Source organism: Lissotriton vulgaris, chromosome 12 (assembly GCF_964263255.1).
Source record: "Lissotriton vulgaris chromosome 12, aLisVul1.2, whole genome shotgun sequence".
NCBI lineage: Eukaryota > Metazoa > Chordata > Amphibia > Caudata > Salamandridae > Lissotriton > Lissotriton vulgaris.
The window spans coordinates 490082115-490097897 of NC_141700.1; positions in this window are offsets into that span (position 1 = coordinate 490082115).

Below are 15783 nucleotides of genomic sequence, written 5' to 3' on the forward strand. Positions count from 1 at the left end.
GAATTGCTGCTGGAAACGCTGTTTCAGTGGCTACAGAGGCAGGGAGCTGTGACCGACTCTCACGACCAGCCCGGTGTCCTGTAGGCACCGCATCAAGAAATGTCCGCCTCGAACAACGCAAGCTCTGAGCTCAGCGACTCCGTCTTGACACCGTCACCGAGCCGTTGCCAGCACCGCGACTGGTGGACACCACGACGTGCAACGACTCGCTACACCTACTCATACTTGTCTGACCGGCGCGGTCACGGCTGCTGACTTCGAGTCCTGTGAACGCACTGGAGTTGGGCATCGCCTCGCATGCTTCGCGATGCACCGCCCGACTCGCACTACTGTCCGGACTGAACAACGCCAGTTCCCGAACTCCGGCTCTGTCGCCGCACCGCAAGCTGAAAGCACCGCAATGAAGCACCGTCTCGCCCTGCAACGCAGACCTTGGATCCACTGACTTGATCAACGGGCCGCTGCCTGCACTGCGTCGAGGGACAACGCGTCCTGCAACGCTTTCTTTTCCGCACCACGACGAACACTGGAACCGGCTCGCACATCCGTGCCAGCCGCCTCAAGTAAAAGGTACTGTGACTGAGTCTGTCGACATTTGAGTGGGCCCGGACCGCCACGGTACGCTGGATTTGTTAGACTCTGTGTTATTTCAGCAACACTGTAGCCGGACAAGGCTACCGACTCGCACAGAACTTTGATTTAAGCCTTTTAACCAGAACTCTTGAAATCTAATAATATTGTAGATTCTTTTTGTTGTTTATTTGTCGTGTGGTAACTCTATATAAAGCATAGTTATTTTTTATATAAAACCTTGTGTGGTGTCCATTTGTAGTGTTGTCACTGGGTAACTGTATGTGGTCACAAATGCTCAACTTACAACACCTCTGAGATAAAGCCTTGCTGCTCGTGCCACGCTACCAAGGAGGTGAGGAGAGGTTATTTTAGGAGTGTAATCCCCCTTATCCTGACCTGAGGAGAGGGTCCCTATTTGGCACAAGTACCTACCTTTGCCAACTAGAGACCCCAATTCTAACACTGGGTATAAAATCAGTCTGGTCTGGAAGTACCAGACCTGACATAAGTGGTTTTAACCTACTAACTAGAACTTTTGCAAATACCATATTGTTAATGTAAAGCAATTACAGTAGTCTTTATGATGCCCAGCGTTCTTCTGATCTGTTAGGGTTTGAGAAGTGCTGTCCACATGTCCTCTAATGTTAATGTGGGAAGTCACCCTTCCAGAATGGCTTCTTCATACTCCTTAAGTAGGAGGGGGCTTTTTAAATCAGCATAAGTTTCATAAAATCTAATTAAAATCCCATCAGGCCCAAGATACCTCACCACTCTGAAGCTACTTTATTACCTCTAGTAAATCCTCAAGGCAGACATGTGAACCTTTCCATTCATGAAAGTGCGATATCAAGTGAAGTCAAGATAAATTGTATTAGACGAGAGGCCATAAAAGCACACAAAAGGCAGATCACATAGTTATAAAAATATGATAAATAAAAACACATCACTGAGTCACATAAAATCAAGGATATTCAGTACAACTCATAACATTTCATTAGATTAAAAAGCGTAGACTGTAACTGATTCATACAGAAACTGCATCTTTTAAGGTTCATAAGCCCTCCTAATGTGTAATGCTGATTTGATACAATTGAGTCCCGCACACCAGACTTCGAAGCACCTAGTGCCTGCATAATCAGTAGCCCTTCCTAGTCCTGTCTCACATTGGCCTTCCGTAAAAAGGATGCCAAGGATCAAAGTCTTGGCTCCTGGTACAAGTGGAAAAACAAAACTAAGTGTCTGATACTTCGAGTTGCAATATTGTCACACCTGCAGGTAGGTAGGTCTTGATGCCAGGGGCCCAATTGTGGAAGAGTCAAATTTAAAGTTCAAAGTCCTTAATTTAAAAAGGGTAAGCCATTAACGATAAGTAGGGTATATAATTCATCCCAGGTAAGGCTCTAGACCAGAGGTTGTTGTTACTTGAGCTTAACTGACAATACTTTAAAAAAAAAAAAACTTACAATACTTTGCATGTTTTGGGGTGCATCTAAGAGGTATTTTTGCAGTGCTCAAAGTTTGCTTTTTTAACACGTTGCTTAAAAATGGGCCAATTAAAAAGGGGGACCTGTAATAATCGGACAGACACAACCATGCAAAAGAACCCTCACATACTTAAGTGGTGGCATTGGTTCTGCCCCATCTAATAGCAGGCAATTGCAGATACAAGATCTTGTTATTCCAGCCTCTTGTGATGGCCAAATTTTTGTCCAGAGTAATGGGGTGCTAGCCCTATCACATCTTTCAGAGACAGCATGTCAAGCTCTTCGTGACAAATAAGAGAGGTAGTGCTTCCCAGGACTCATAAAAGTCTACGCATAATTTGATTCTCTTTGCGTTGTAAAGTTTCTATGCTATTCTGCCCCCAGAGGCAAGTACCTTAAACACATGCTGACATACAGTTACTCTTGCAAATATTCAGCATTGCCTCAATTGGTTTATTTTGAAGCTTGCTGACAAATCTAAAAATGGCTTCAATATGTCCTCTAAAAATCTGACCTCTCAATGTTATGAGTGATGACCAGCTTAATGGTGCTTAAATAAAATCTCTAAATAACTAAAAATGTTAACCGTTGATAAGGCAGATTTGCCCATCTTAAAAGACTTTCATTTGGTGCCAGGGCTACCATCGGTCATGATGTAGGACTTTGAAAAATTAACTTTGAGGTATAGGTCCTCCATTTACATTACAAAACAAGTCTAAGAGGTGCCGGAGACTATTTGTAGTTTGGTCTATTTGAACTGCGTTGTCCACATATAATAGGATGGGGATAGGAGTATGGCCCATGTGTGATATGACTGTAGACCGATCCCACTGCGGTGTGAACGCATGCAATATTTCAAAGTGTACTAGACAGCACTCAACTGGGTGTTCTACCTTTCTCCAGTCTATTGCCCTGAGTTTTGGGAGTGTGCTGTATCCTAAAACCTTACGCTACAAAAACACTCCCACTGGTTGCGTGGTTTGGGAATGCTCTTCAAATGCAGCTAATCTCATTTATATGCCTAACGTCATTGCAGTGAAGGCTCTCTTTAACCACATGACTGCTAAGCTGATTCCTCTCCTGTGCTGGAAATTGTTATATTCCATGATTCATGACAAGCTCAGCTCGTCATAAGCACACGACCAGTGTACTGCATGACGAGCTGAGCTCGTCATGAGCAGCGAAGGGGTTAATAGAACAAAACATAGTAATAGGCAAAATCCATAAAAGAACAAGTTCCAAATATGCAGGAAAATCAGTAAGAACTCCGACAGCTCACCCCCAAAATTGGGCATTTATGTATGAAATCGCCTCATGAAACAGTATAAAAACTGCAGAATCATGGTACGAGGAAGACAATACATGTTCAACAAATCAGAATATAGACTTTTAAAACATCGTACAGCCTTACTACCTAAGCACTAACCTACTATGTGATTAATGAATACTCCCTAACCCTGCCTAATGTCATCGGGAGGTGTCAGAACAAACTAGTTACAGCAACAACAGTAAACAATTGTGAATAAATACAATACCTCATGTGAGACCCTTGGAAAAATGTTACATTCTAAGTCCATGCCAAAGAGTCTTCTTTAAGAACAGTGTCATTCAGAAATAAACAAACATAACTTGCTTGATTATGTGCAGCAGAAATAAACAGTGAATGTGACATACATTTTTACAAGATGGTATTGAAAATCAATTGAGCCTAGTTAGCCAGGATACCACACTTTAACAGGTCATAACAAATTATTTCAAATGAAATAGCATCAGGTCAGTATAAATGTGTGAATTTGAGTGCAGATTAAGATTATGCAGATTGTTAATAATGCAAAATTATTTATTAATACACAATTCCTCAGCTTGCTTTGCTAAGAATCTCCTTTCGTGCTCTGCAACCTCCATGTAATTGCTTAATGGTTCATTCATTCAGGAAAGTGTGGCATAATTATGATCCCGTGTTTAATCTTTTCCAGCTACCTGAGATAATTTTCAAGTCATGTTAATCATTATCACAGCAATTTCAATGTCTTTGCTTCCTTTGCTATGTCCTTACCTACAACATACACTTTAAAGGCCTGCCAAAATGTAGGGGCATATTATCAAGGGGGTTTATCTCCGCTTTTTTGGCTTTAAAAGCCAAGAAGGCGGAGATAAAATTATCTCCCTATTACCTAGCTGCCGCTAACACCAGTTAGCGACAGCTAGTAGGAGATAGCAACCATCTTGGGCCCCACTTTGCATGTCAGTGATATTTATCACTAATGAGATGCAAAGTGGGCGTGCCAAGATGTTAGCGACTGAAAACAGTCTCTAACATCGCTATCTCCTATTATCAACTTTTGGAGATATTCGCGCTAAGCGGGAATATCTCCAAAAGCTAACACCTGCCCTGAGCAGTTCTTAGCCATGTTATCCAATGGGAGGTGGATAACATGGCTAAGAGCATTAGCTCGGTAATGCATGAATATCGCTGACTTTTCAGCGATATTCATGCATTTCGGCCGTTTTTTATCGCATTTGCGATAAACCTTGCTAATAGCAAGGTTTATCTGCGATAAAAATCGCCGATGTGCGGCGATAATTTTTGTCTCTAAACAAGTTAGAGACAAAAATTATCGCTAGTTGTTGGTAATATGCCCCCTAGTTATCCGCAGCACAGAGACTAGGTTGAGGTACGAGTGTTCAGTGATTGCTTTACACTGCTCATTCCTGAAAGAGACATCTAATTAGAATTCTGGTTTAGATCTCCAAGTTCCAGTATGTCCTGTATCTTGCTTACAGTCGTGTACCAGAACTATTGGGGAGTTGTCTGATAAGGATCTGCGTAGAATGCAAGGGTGCCTAATCTAGGATATCAGGCTCATAGACACCAGCCAATAGTCTATTCTTCAGTTTGCACTGTAGGTTAATAATTATATTGTACTGTGGTTGCATGCTGTGGTAACTAGAGATCCAAAAAGTCACTGTATTAGACCGTGCATCTTTTGGCGTGTTTCCCCTCGCTTTTTGCTTTCTGACCTCCCGGTTTTTGCTGGTTTTATGTCTCTGGGCACTTTCTCCCTTCTGTTCAGTGTTAAAGTGAAAGTGCTCCTGTTGTAAATTGTGTTATATATTGGTGTTTCCATGATTGGCATATTTTGTTTACTAGTATGTCCGTAGTAAAATGTACTTAGAGTGCCATAGCCTGTACATCAAATGCTGCTAGTGGGCCTGCAGCACTGATTGTGCCACCCACCGAAGAAGCCCTGAAAGGGGGTCTCAGACCTGCCACTCAAGTGTCTGCGCGCTGTTTTCAACTACCATGTCGACATGGCAAGTGCACCCACTTTCCAGGCCCTAATCCTCCCTTTTCATACATGTATGTCACCCCTTAGGTTGGCTCAAGGTACCCCTGTGAGCAGGGTACTGTCTTTGTTAAAGGTCGGACATGTACTGGTGTGTGTGACATGTCCTGGTGGTGGATTACAGTGTATTTCATTTTCCCCACTGCAAGGCTAACTGTCCCATAGGAAAGAATGGGAGTTTTACTTATAACATCCTATAAGCATAACTTCCCATTAGGAAACGATAGGTAAATGGAGTTTAGTATGGCTGGACTCAGAGTGTAAAAACACATCATTTTTTTGTTTAACTTTGTTTTATTAAATTTCTGGTGCAATAGGTACAGTACAACACAATAATCACATGCCCCTTGTTGTACAGATGTCGTTCTAATACCCTGCCTCCTCCGGAGCAGAGCTTGTACAGGCCCCAAAGCCGTATGGAAGTATAGTGTCCTTGAGAGTTCGTATGAGGCAAGCTTTAGCAGGCGGTGTACCCTACCACCCCATGAAGTAACAACGTCCCCCTCCCCTCCCACAACAAAACCCCCAAACCCCCCTTTCCCCCGCCCACCCTCTTCCCTCCCCCTCCCCCCGGTGTGTCGCTAAACTGCACTGTGTGGGTGCTGGAACATGACGTCTGTCCTTACCCATCAAGCACGGACGCTCTTGGTTGTGGGTATGTCGGTGAGCCTCAGCAGGCGCAGGTACTTCAGGCATGTGATTTCATTGAATTCTGTGGATAATAGGGATAGGAAAGGCTGCCAAACAGTAGTAAATGACTCTGATGATTGCGTGAGGGTTGCCTGGATTCGTTCCATACCCAATATATACCAGAGTCTATGGAGCCATCCCGTGTGTGAGGGATGCCTCGAAGAACCCCATATCGAGAGGATATGCTGAACTGCCACCCCTAGTACCAACCCCATTTGCTTTCCTCTGATGGATTTTAAGGGGAAGGTGAGTGCATTTGGGAGACCCAAGAGAGAATAGGCCGGAAAGCGAGGAATGTCAGTGTCAAAGTGTGTGTTTATAGCGTCAAGAACATCTGTCCTGTAGCCTTTCACTTCTACGCAATCCCACAGTAGGTGTGTTAGAGTCCCCGTTTCGTCACAACCCCTCCAACATGTGGTGCTCTGGCGTGGATTGCTTTTGTTTAGTCAGGCAGGCGTCAGGTACCAATAGGAAGCAATCTTAACCACCGTTTCTTTACTCGCAGTGTTTCTAGTTGTGTGGTGCGCTCTGTGGAAGATATCCCCCCACTCCTTATCCGAGAGGTTTCTCCCTAGCTCAGATTCCCACCTTTTTTGGCCCGCCGATCGGTGTGGAAGTGGCTCAGGACCGATCATTTTATAAAGATCCGTAATCGCCTTACTATCAGTCTTTTTCATGAATAGCCATTTCTCGAAGGCCATGAGTTGCCTACCCACAAGAGGCTGAGTGTCAGGTTGAGTCAGCCAGTGTCTGATCTGAAAATATTGAAAGCGCCGTGGGGCAGTAAGATTATACATTCCTTTTAGGTCATCGAGTTGGATGAAGCCTTCTAGGTCAAAAATGTGTCCCACTGACCTGCAATCGGAAGCCCTCCATTGCCACAAAGGCGTGGGGCTCCATCCCCGGTGGGAATGCAGGGTTGTCAAACAGGGGTGTGAGAGGTGAGGGGAAGGTGGTAAGTCCCCCTTTGATTGCTACCGCGTCCCACACCCTGAGAATCGTGTGAGTAATTGGAGATCTCTTGAGGTGTGCTGGTCTATCTGAGCGTTTCAGGAATGGGATCTTCCAAAGCGACATCTGGGCCATTGCTCTGTCCTGGAAGAGCCATCTCTTTTCTGACTCGGTCTATTCCATTCTAAGAAATATCGTAGCTGCGTCGCCTGGAAATACCTTAAAAGGTTTGGAATCTCTAAGCCCCCCTCTTGTGGCGCCCGTTGAGCAAGATCCCTGTGCATTCGCAGACGTTTCCCCACTCATACAAACTGCAGTATTGCGTCCTGCAGTTTCTTTAGCATTCCTAACGGTGGATTCATGGGGATGGTCTGGAATATGTATAGGACTTTGGGCAGCAGGGACATTTTGATCGCCGCTACGCAACCCAGCAGTGAGAGCGGTTGTCGTCTCCATTTTCTTAGGTCTCCCTGGATTTGGGAGTAGAGATCTGAGTAGTTCCGGTCAACAGTCTGCGTTTTACTTGGTGTCAGGGTGATTCTCAGGTAAGTGATTGAGGTGTGAGAAGCCAATCCCCCATACGTCAATGTTCCGCTAGTGGACTTACGAGCATTGCGGCCCAAAGGAAGGATCATGGACCATTTTCATTTTGAACCCCGATACCTTCCCAAAAGCCTCCATTTCTTTCAGGAAGGCTGGCGCAGACTGTTTGGGGTTATCCGGAGCCGCCAAGATGTCATCGGCGTCAAGGCTTATGGTTTGCTGCTCGCCCCCGAATGTGATGCCAGTTATATCCGAGTTGTCCCTGATTCTTTGCGCAAGCGGCTCTATGTATAGCGCAGACAGTAAAGGCGAGAGGGGGCACCCATGCCTAGTGCCCCATCTGATGTCAAACGGATAGTAATCGATGCTGTTGACGAGGACAGATGCCCGGGAGCCTCATAGCAGCTGGCAACCCAGGCTCTGATTCGATCACCTATACCGAATCGTATGAGCATCTTGTCCAGGAAGCCCCAGTCCACCCTGTCAAACGCTTTCCCAGCGTCGACAGAGAGGAGCACCGCATCAGAGTAGTTGTAGTGGGCTTTGTCTATGACATTAGAAGCCGTTTGGTGTTGTCGCTTCATTGCCTATTTGGGATGAATCCCGATTGGTCTGGCTCTATGATGCAGGTAAGCACAGTCCTAATCTAGCTGCTAAGATCCCACGTAAAGAGTTTGAGATCGAGATTGAGCAGAGATATGGGCCTGTAAGAGGCGCATTGCGTAGCATCTTTGCCCGGCTTCGGCAGTACTAGGACATTGACCACAAGCATGTCGGGGGGGATGGAGACCGGCCCTTGGAAGGAATTAAATAACTTAGTCAAGAGGGGCACCAGTAGGGGACAAAATGCTTTATAGAAGCTGGCTGTGAATGCGTCCGTACCCGGCGCTTTCAGAGGCTTCAGCGTGAAATCTCCGCTATCACTTCCTCCGTCCTGATAGGTGCATCTAATGAAGTAGCACCGGCTTCATTGAGCGCTGTTACAGCCTCCTCGTTCAAATAATCCGCCTCCCCTTTATCTAGAGAGAGATCTGCGCTGTATAACTCAGCATAGAAGGCCCGAAAGGCTTCCACAAGTTTAACTTCCTCTTGGAGCTCCCGCTCTTGGTTGTCCTGGATAGTGGTGATCTTAGACCTCTGAACCCGCGCCATGAGTTTGCTTGCCAGCAGTCGTCCGGTTAGTATGAATGTTGCAACCAAAGGGTCCCATATTCCGTGCGATCGAGATCCAGTCCTGCCAGCTGCGCTCTGGCCGCTTTTAGTTGTCGCCAAATCCTGGGGACCCCTGTGCACTCTCTCCAGTTCCGCCACCTGCGCCGAAAGCGCCTCCCTTTTATCTCTACCTTCCTTAGCCTCGGCGGCTGATATCGTGATGAGATCACCCAGTACCACCGCCTTAAGCGCTCCCCATACCGCTGTCACTAGTGCATCAGGTGTATCGTTATGTGCTAAGTATTCTTTTATGTTTTTGTGCAGTTGTTGTGTAATCCCTTGTCTCTGTAGTAGGGCCTCCGCTCCCACCCTCAAGGGTCCGCAGTGTTGTGCTGGTTGAGGGGGGGTGTGGCCCCACCACGCCCGGGCCCTATTTGATGGCCCCTGGCATCCCCTCTACTCTGCTGCCTCCCCTGGCGATCGGCCCACTGGGTTTATGTATGCTGGTTCCCCCACCCCAGGCACCGGCTCCCCCGGGCTCACCCCTACAGTCACTCTGTGCCAGCGCTCACCTCAGAATGGCCTAGCGGGACCCCTCGCCGGTTCTGCCTTCGTGTTGTAGGCCCAGTGCCCGAGGACCTATCACTGGCCCTGTGGTGCACCAGGTGTGGGCCCCCGAGGGGACTCGCCACTGTCGCAGTTCCTCTCGGGCGGGGCTCTCCAGGCGAGCACTCCCCCGCAGTGTCTGGTCCAGTGCGCCACCCCTCCTAGATGGCGATGCTCGCTTCGATGGATGCTAGGGTCTGGGCCTGGTCCTAGGTGCCTAGATCACCGCCCCTCCGGTGCAGGCCCCAATGCCCCAATGGGCCGCAAAGACTTCTGCTGCTCCGCGGGGCCTCTGTTGTTCTGGTCAAGCAGCCCCTCCGGCAGACCTGCCAAACCCCCAGGTCCTTGATCTCCCACTGAGGCCTTGCTCCTGGCTGCTCCGGCGTCCCCACCGCTAGGGTGCCATTTTGCGATGCCAGGGGTCGGGCTCTTCAGGCCGCTGCTGTTGCTCCCGAGCCCCCAGATCACCTGAATATCGGGCGCCCAAAGTGCTTCCTCTCTGCTCACTCCGGCTGCACACGGCGCTCCCCTCCAGCACTCGGGATGATGGTGTGCCGTGGGTGAACTGCAGGGGCAGCGCCCGGACCTCAGCTCCTGAGGTGTAGGCCCCTCTGCCCCTGTCTCAATTTTCGCAGCCCTCCTCCCATTCGCTGTCCGAGGGGGGGGGGCGTAATTGGGTACTCGCTGCTCCGCGAGGTCTCTACAGCTGTGATCAGGTGGCTCTCCGGTGCGGGCAACCCTCCGCTGGCTGGCTCCCCAGATTCATGCAAAAACAACAGGTGATGGACAGAATGCAGAACAATTTCATACATTCACCCCAGTACAGAGATCTGGGCCTAAATCCATCGTTTTTTTGCTCACCATGCCATTCCAGTTTGAACCCAGCCATATGCAAATCAGTCTTGACCCTGTGCCCCATGGGAACAGTCCAGCCCGAACTGCCAAGCCAGGTCCTCTCTGGACTGGAAACAAGCATCCAAGGACTGGTTTCGGGCTTTCAGCCCTCATCAGCCTGGATAGCTTGATTCCAGTGGCATGGAGAGCACGGGACTCACGTCTGAGCATACCCGTCCCACTCGAGGTGACAAAAGCAAAAACAACAGGTGATGGACAGAATGAAGAACAATGTCATACATTCACCCCAGTACAGAGATCTGGGCCTAAATCCATTGTTTTTTTGCTCACCATGCCATTCCAGTTTGAACCCAGCCATATGCAAATCAGTCTTGACACTGTGCCCCATGGGAACAGTCCAGCCCGAACTGCCAAGCCAGGTCCTCTCTGGTCTGAAAACAAGCATCGAAGGACCGGTTTCGGGCTTTCAGCCCTCATCAGCCTGGATAGCTTGATTTCAGTGGCATGGAGAGCACGGGACTCACGTCTGAGCATACCCGTCCCACTCGGGGTAACAAATGCAAAAACAACAGGTGATGGACAGAATGCAGAACAATGTCATACATTCACCCCAGTACAGAGATCTGGGCCTAAATCCATCGTTTTTTTGCTCACCATGCCATTCCAGTTTGAACCCAGCCATATGCAAATCAGTCTTGACACTGTGCCCCATGGGAACAGTCCAGCCCGAACTGCCAAGCCAGGTCCTCTCTGGACTGGAAACAAGCATCGAAGGACCGGTTTCGGGCTTTCAGCCCTCATCAGCCTGGATAGCTTGATTTCAGTGGCATGGAGAGCACGGGACTCACGTCTGAGCATACCCGTCCCACTCGGGGTGACAAATGCAAAAACAACAGGTGATGGACAGAATGCAGAACAATGTCAGACATTCACCCCAGTACAGAGATCTGGGCCTAAATCCATCGTTTTTTTGCTCACCATGCCATTCCAGTTTGAACCCAGCCATATGCAAATCAGTCTTGACCCTGTGTCCCATGGGAACAGTCCAGCCCGAACTGCCAAGCCAGGTCCTCTCTGGACTGGAAACAAGCATCCAAGGACCGGTTTCGGGCTTTCAGCCCTCATCAGCCTGGATAGCTTGATTCCAGTGGCATGGAGAGCACGGGACTCACGTCTGAGCATACCCGTCCCACTCGGGGTGACAAATGCAAAAACAACAGGTGATGGACAGAATGCAGAACAATGTCATACATTCACCCCAGTACAGAGATATGGGCCCAAACCCATCGTTTTTTTGCTCACCATGCCATTCCAGTTTAAACCCAGCCATATGCAAATCAGTCTTGACCCTGTGCCCCATGGGAACAGTCCAGCCCGAACTGCCAAGCCAGGTCCTCTCTGGACTGGAAACAAGCATCCAAGGACTGGTTTCGGGCTTTCAGCCCTCGTCAGCCTGGATAGCTTGATTCCAGAGGCATGGAAAGCACGGGACTCACGTCTGAGCATACCCGTCCCACTCGGGGTGACAAATGCAAAAACAACAGGTGATGGACAGAATGCAGAATAATGTCATACATTCACCCCAGTACAGAGATCTGGGCCTAAATCCATTGTTTTTTTGCTCACCATGCCATTCTAGTTTGAACCCAGCCATATGCAAATCAGTCTTGACCCTGTGCCCCATGGGAACAGTCCAGCCCGAACTGCCAAGCCAGGTCCTCTCTGGACTGGAAACAAGCATCCAAGGACTGGTTTCGGGCTTTCAGCCCTCATCAGCCTGGATAGCTTGATTCCAGTGGCATGGAGAGCACGGGACTCACGTCTGAGCATACCCGTCCCACTCGAGGTGACAAAAGCAAAAACAACAGGTGATGGACAGAATGAAGAACAATGTCATACATTCACCCCAGTACAGAGATCTGGGCCTAACTCCATTGTTTTTTTGCTCACCATGCCATTCCAGTTGGAACCCAGCCATATGCAAATCAGTCTTGACCCTGTGTCCCATGGGAACAGTCCAGCCCGAACTGCCAAGCCAGGTCCTCTCTGGACTGGAAACAAGCATTCAAGGACCGGTTTCGGGCTTTCAGCCCTCATCAGCCTGGATAGCTTGATTCCAGTGGCATGGAGAGCACGGGACTCACGTCTGAGCATACCCGTCCCACTCGAGGTGACAAAAGCAAAAACAACAGGTGATGGACAGAATGAAGAACAATGTCATACATTCACCCCAGTACAGAGATCTGGGCCTAAATCCATCGTTTTTTTGCTCACCATGCCATTCCAGTTTGAACCCAGCCATATGCAAATCAGTCTTGACACTGTGCCCCATGGGAACAGTCCAGCCCGAACTGCCAAGCCAGGTCCTCTGTGGACTGGAAACAAGCATCGAAGGACCGGTTTCGGGCTTTCAGCCCTCATCAGCCTGGATAGCTTGATTTCAGTGGCATGGAGAGCACGGGACTCACGTCTGAGCATACCCGTCCCACTCGGGGTGACAAATGCAAAAACAACAGGTGATGGACAGAATGCAGAACAATGTCAGACATTCACCCCAGTACAGAGATCTGGGCCTAAATCCATCGTTTTTTTGCTCACCATGCCATTCCAGTTTGAACCCAGCCATATGCAAATCAGTCTTGACCCTGTGTCCCATGGGAACAGTCCAGCCCGAACTGCCAAGCCAGGTCCTCTCTGGACTGGAAACAAGCATCCAAGGACCGGTTTCGGGCTTTCAGCCCTCATCAGCCTGGATAGCTTGATTCCAGTGGCATGGAGAGCACGGGACTCACGTCTGAGCATACCCGTCCCACTCGGGGTGACAAATGCAAAAACAACAGGTGATGGACAGAATGCAGAACAATGTCATACATTCAGCCCAGTACAGAGATATGGGCCCAAATCCATCGTTTTTTTGCTCACCATGCCATTCCAGTTTAAACCCAGCCATATGCAAATCAGTCTTGACCCTGTGCCCCATGGGAACAGTCCAGCCCGAACTGCCAAGCCAGGTCCTCTCTGGACTGGAAACAAGCATCCAAGGACTGGTTTCGGGCTTTCAGCCCTCATCAGCCTGGATAGCTTGATTCCAGAGGCATGGAAAGCACGGGACTCACGTCTGAGCATACCCGTCCCACTCGGGGTGACAAATGCAAAAACAACAGGTGATGGACAGAATGCAGAACAATGTCATACATTCACCCCAGTACAGAGATCTGGGCCTAAATCCATTGTTTTTTTGCTCACCATGCCATTCCAGTTTGAACCCAGCCATATGCAAATCAGTCTTGACCCTGTGCCCCATGGGAACAGTCCAGCCCGAACTGCCAAGCCAGGTCCTCTCTGGACTGGAAACAAGCATCCAAGGACTGGTTTCGGGCTTTCAGCCCTCATCAGCCTGGATAGCTTGATTCCAGTGGCATGGAGAGCACGGGACTCAAGTCTGAGCATACCCGTCCCACTCGAGGTGACAAAAGCAAAAACAACAGGTGATGGACAGAATGAAGAACAATGTCATACATTCACCCCAGTACAGAGATCTGGGCCTAAATCCATCGTTTTTTTGCTCACCATGCCATTCCAGTTTGAACCCAGCCATATGCAAATCAGTCTTGACACTGTGCCCCATGGGAACAGTCCAGCCCGAACTGCCAAGCCAGGTCCTCTCTGGTCTGAAAACAAGCATCGAAGGACCGGTTTCGGGCTTTCAGCCCTCATCAGCCTGGATAGCTTGATTTCAGTGGCATGGAGAGCACGGGACTCACGTCTGAGCATACCCGTCCCACTCGGGGTGACAAATGCAAAAACAACAGGTGATGGACAGAATGCAGAACAATGTCATACATTCACCCCAGTACAGAGATCTGGGCCTAAATCCATTGTTTTTTTGCTCACCATGCCATTCCAGTTTGAACCCAGCCATATGCAAATCAGTCTTGACCCTGTGCCCCATGGGAACAGTCCAGCCCGAACTGCCAAGCCAGGTCCTCTCTGGACTGGAAACAAGCATCTAAGGACCGGTTTCAGGCTTTCAGCCCTCATCAGCCTGGATAGCTTGATTCCAGTGGCATGGAGAGCACGGGACTCACGTCTGAGCATACCCGTCCCACTCGGGGGGACAAATGCAAAAACAACAGGTGATGGACAGACTCCCCAGACTCCACAAGTCCAGAGGCTCCTTCTCTGACCCCGCTCTCGAGTGCACCGGCACTCTCCCTGTCAGGGCGCCATTTCGTGATGTCCGGAGTTGAACCTTTCAATGTCATCACCGCTGCTCACGACCTTCAAAAGCACCAGCAGACCAGGTGCCAGGTATGTGCTCATCTCCCCGCTAACCCTGTGTGCTGATGGGGGAGTTTGAAAGTAGGTATATTCTTGCTTAGCCATCCTGTGTGCCTCTGCTGGGTTAGTGGATTGACTGTCTGGCTTTGGAGTGACAGTGGCTGGGAATGTGCATTCTCTTCAGGCAGCTACTGGGGAGTCAAGGTGTGTCCCGGACCTCAGCTCCTGAGGTGTAGGCCCCTCTGCTCCTGTCTCAATTTTAGCAGCCCTCCTCCCATTCGCTGTCCGCAGGGGGGCGCAATTGGGTACTCGCTGCTCCGCGAGGTCTCTACAGCTGTGATCAGGCGGCTCTCCGGTGCGGGCAACCCTCCGTTGGCTGGCTCCCCGGACTTCACAAGTCCAGAGGCTCCTTCTCTGACCCCGCTCTCGAGTGCACCGGCGCTCTCCCGGTCAGGGTGCCATTTCGTGATGTCCGGAGTTGAACCTTTCAATGTCACCACCGATGCTCCCGACCTTCAAAAGCACAAGCAGACCAGGCGCCAGGTATGTGCTCGTCTCCCCGCTAACCCCGTGTGCTGATGGGGGAGTTTGAAAGTAGGTATATTCTTGCTTAGCCATCCTGTGTGCCTCTGCTGGGTTAGTGGATTGACTGTTTGGCTTTGGAGTGACTGTGGCTGGGAATGTGCATTCTCTTCAGACAGCTACTGGGGAGTCAAGGTGTGTCCTGCCTTTCCTGGATGAGTCTGGGCTGCGCTGAATCGACCTGGGCTGCATTTAAAGAAGTGGGAAGAGATTCCCTTGCACCTCAGTGGGTCTGGTCTGCTTTAGACAATGCTGTCTCCGCCTCCTGCTGGGAACCTGGGCCAGAGAGGACCAAACTGGTTTGGACTAAGCCCAGATACTCTCTGCCTGAGAGAGCAAAGGAATTTTGAGTACAAATACTGGGGCCCAGACTTTAGAACTCACTGGAATCAAGGAGCCTGCCAGGAAATAGAGCTGGAAGAGCTGCCAGGAGGAGTACTGCCTCTTTGCAGTGTTGTTGCTTTGATGGGTTGGCCTTCGGTTGCTGCCTCTGCCTTGGGCAGTGAAAGGACTGACAGAACTTTCTTCACTTGTGCTGAGTATCTCCAAGGGATTGAAGTAGAGCTTGCCTTCTGTTCTGAAGTCTCAGGGACTGCAAAGACTTCACCAACCTTGGGGTACCGCTTCTGTACCAGTTGACACAGAGAAGGGAAAAGCAAGCGACTCCATCGCTGGCTCCGTGTCCTTAAGGCACTACAGAAGGCATTGCCGCATCTCAC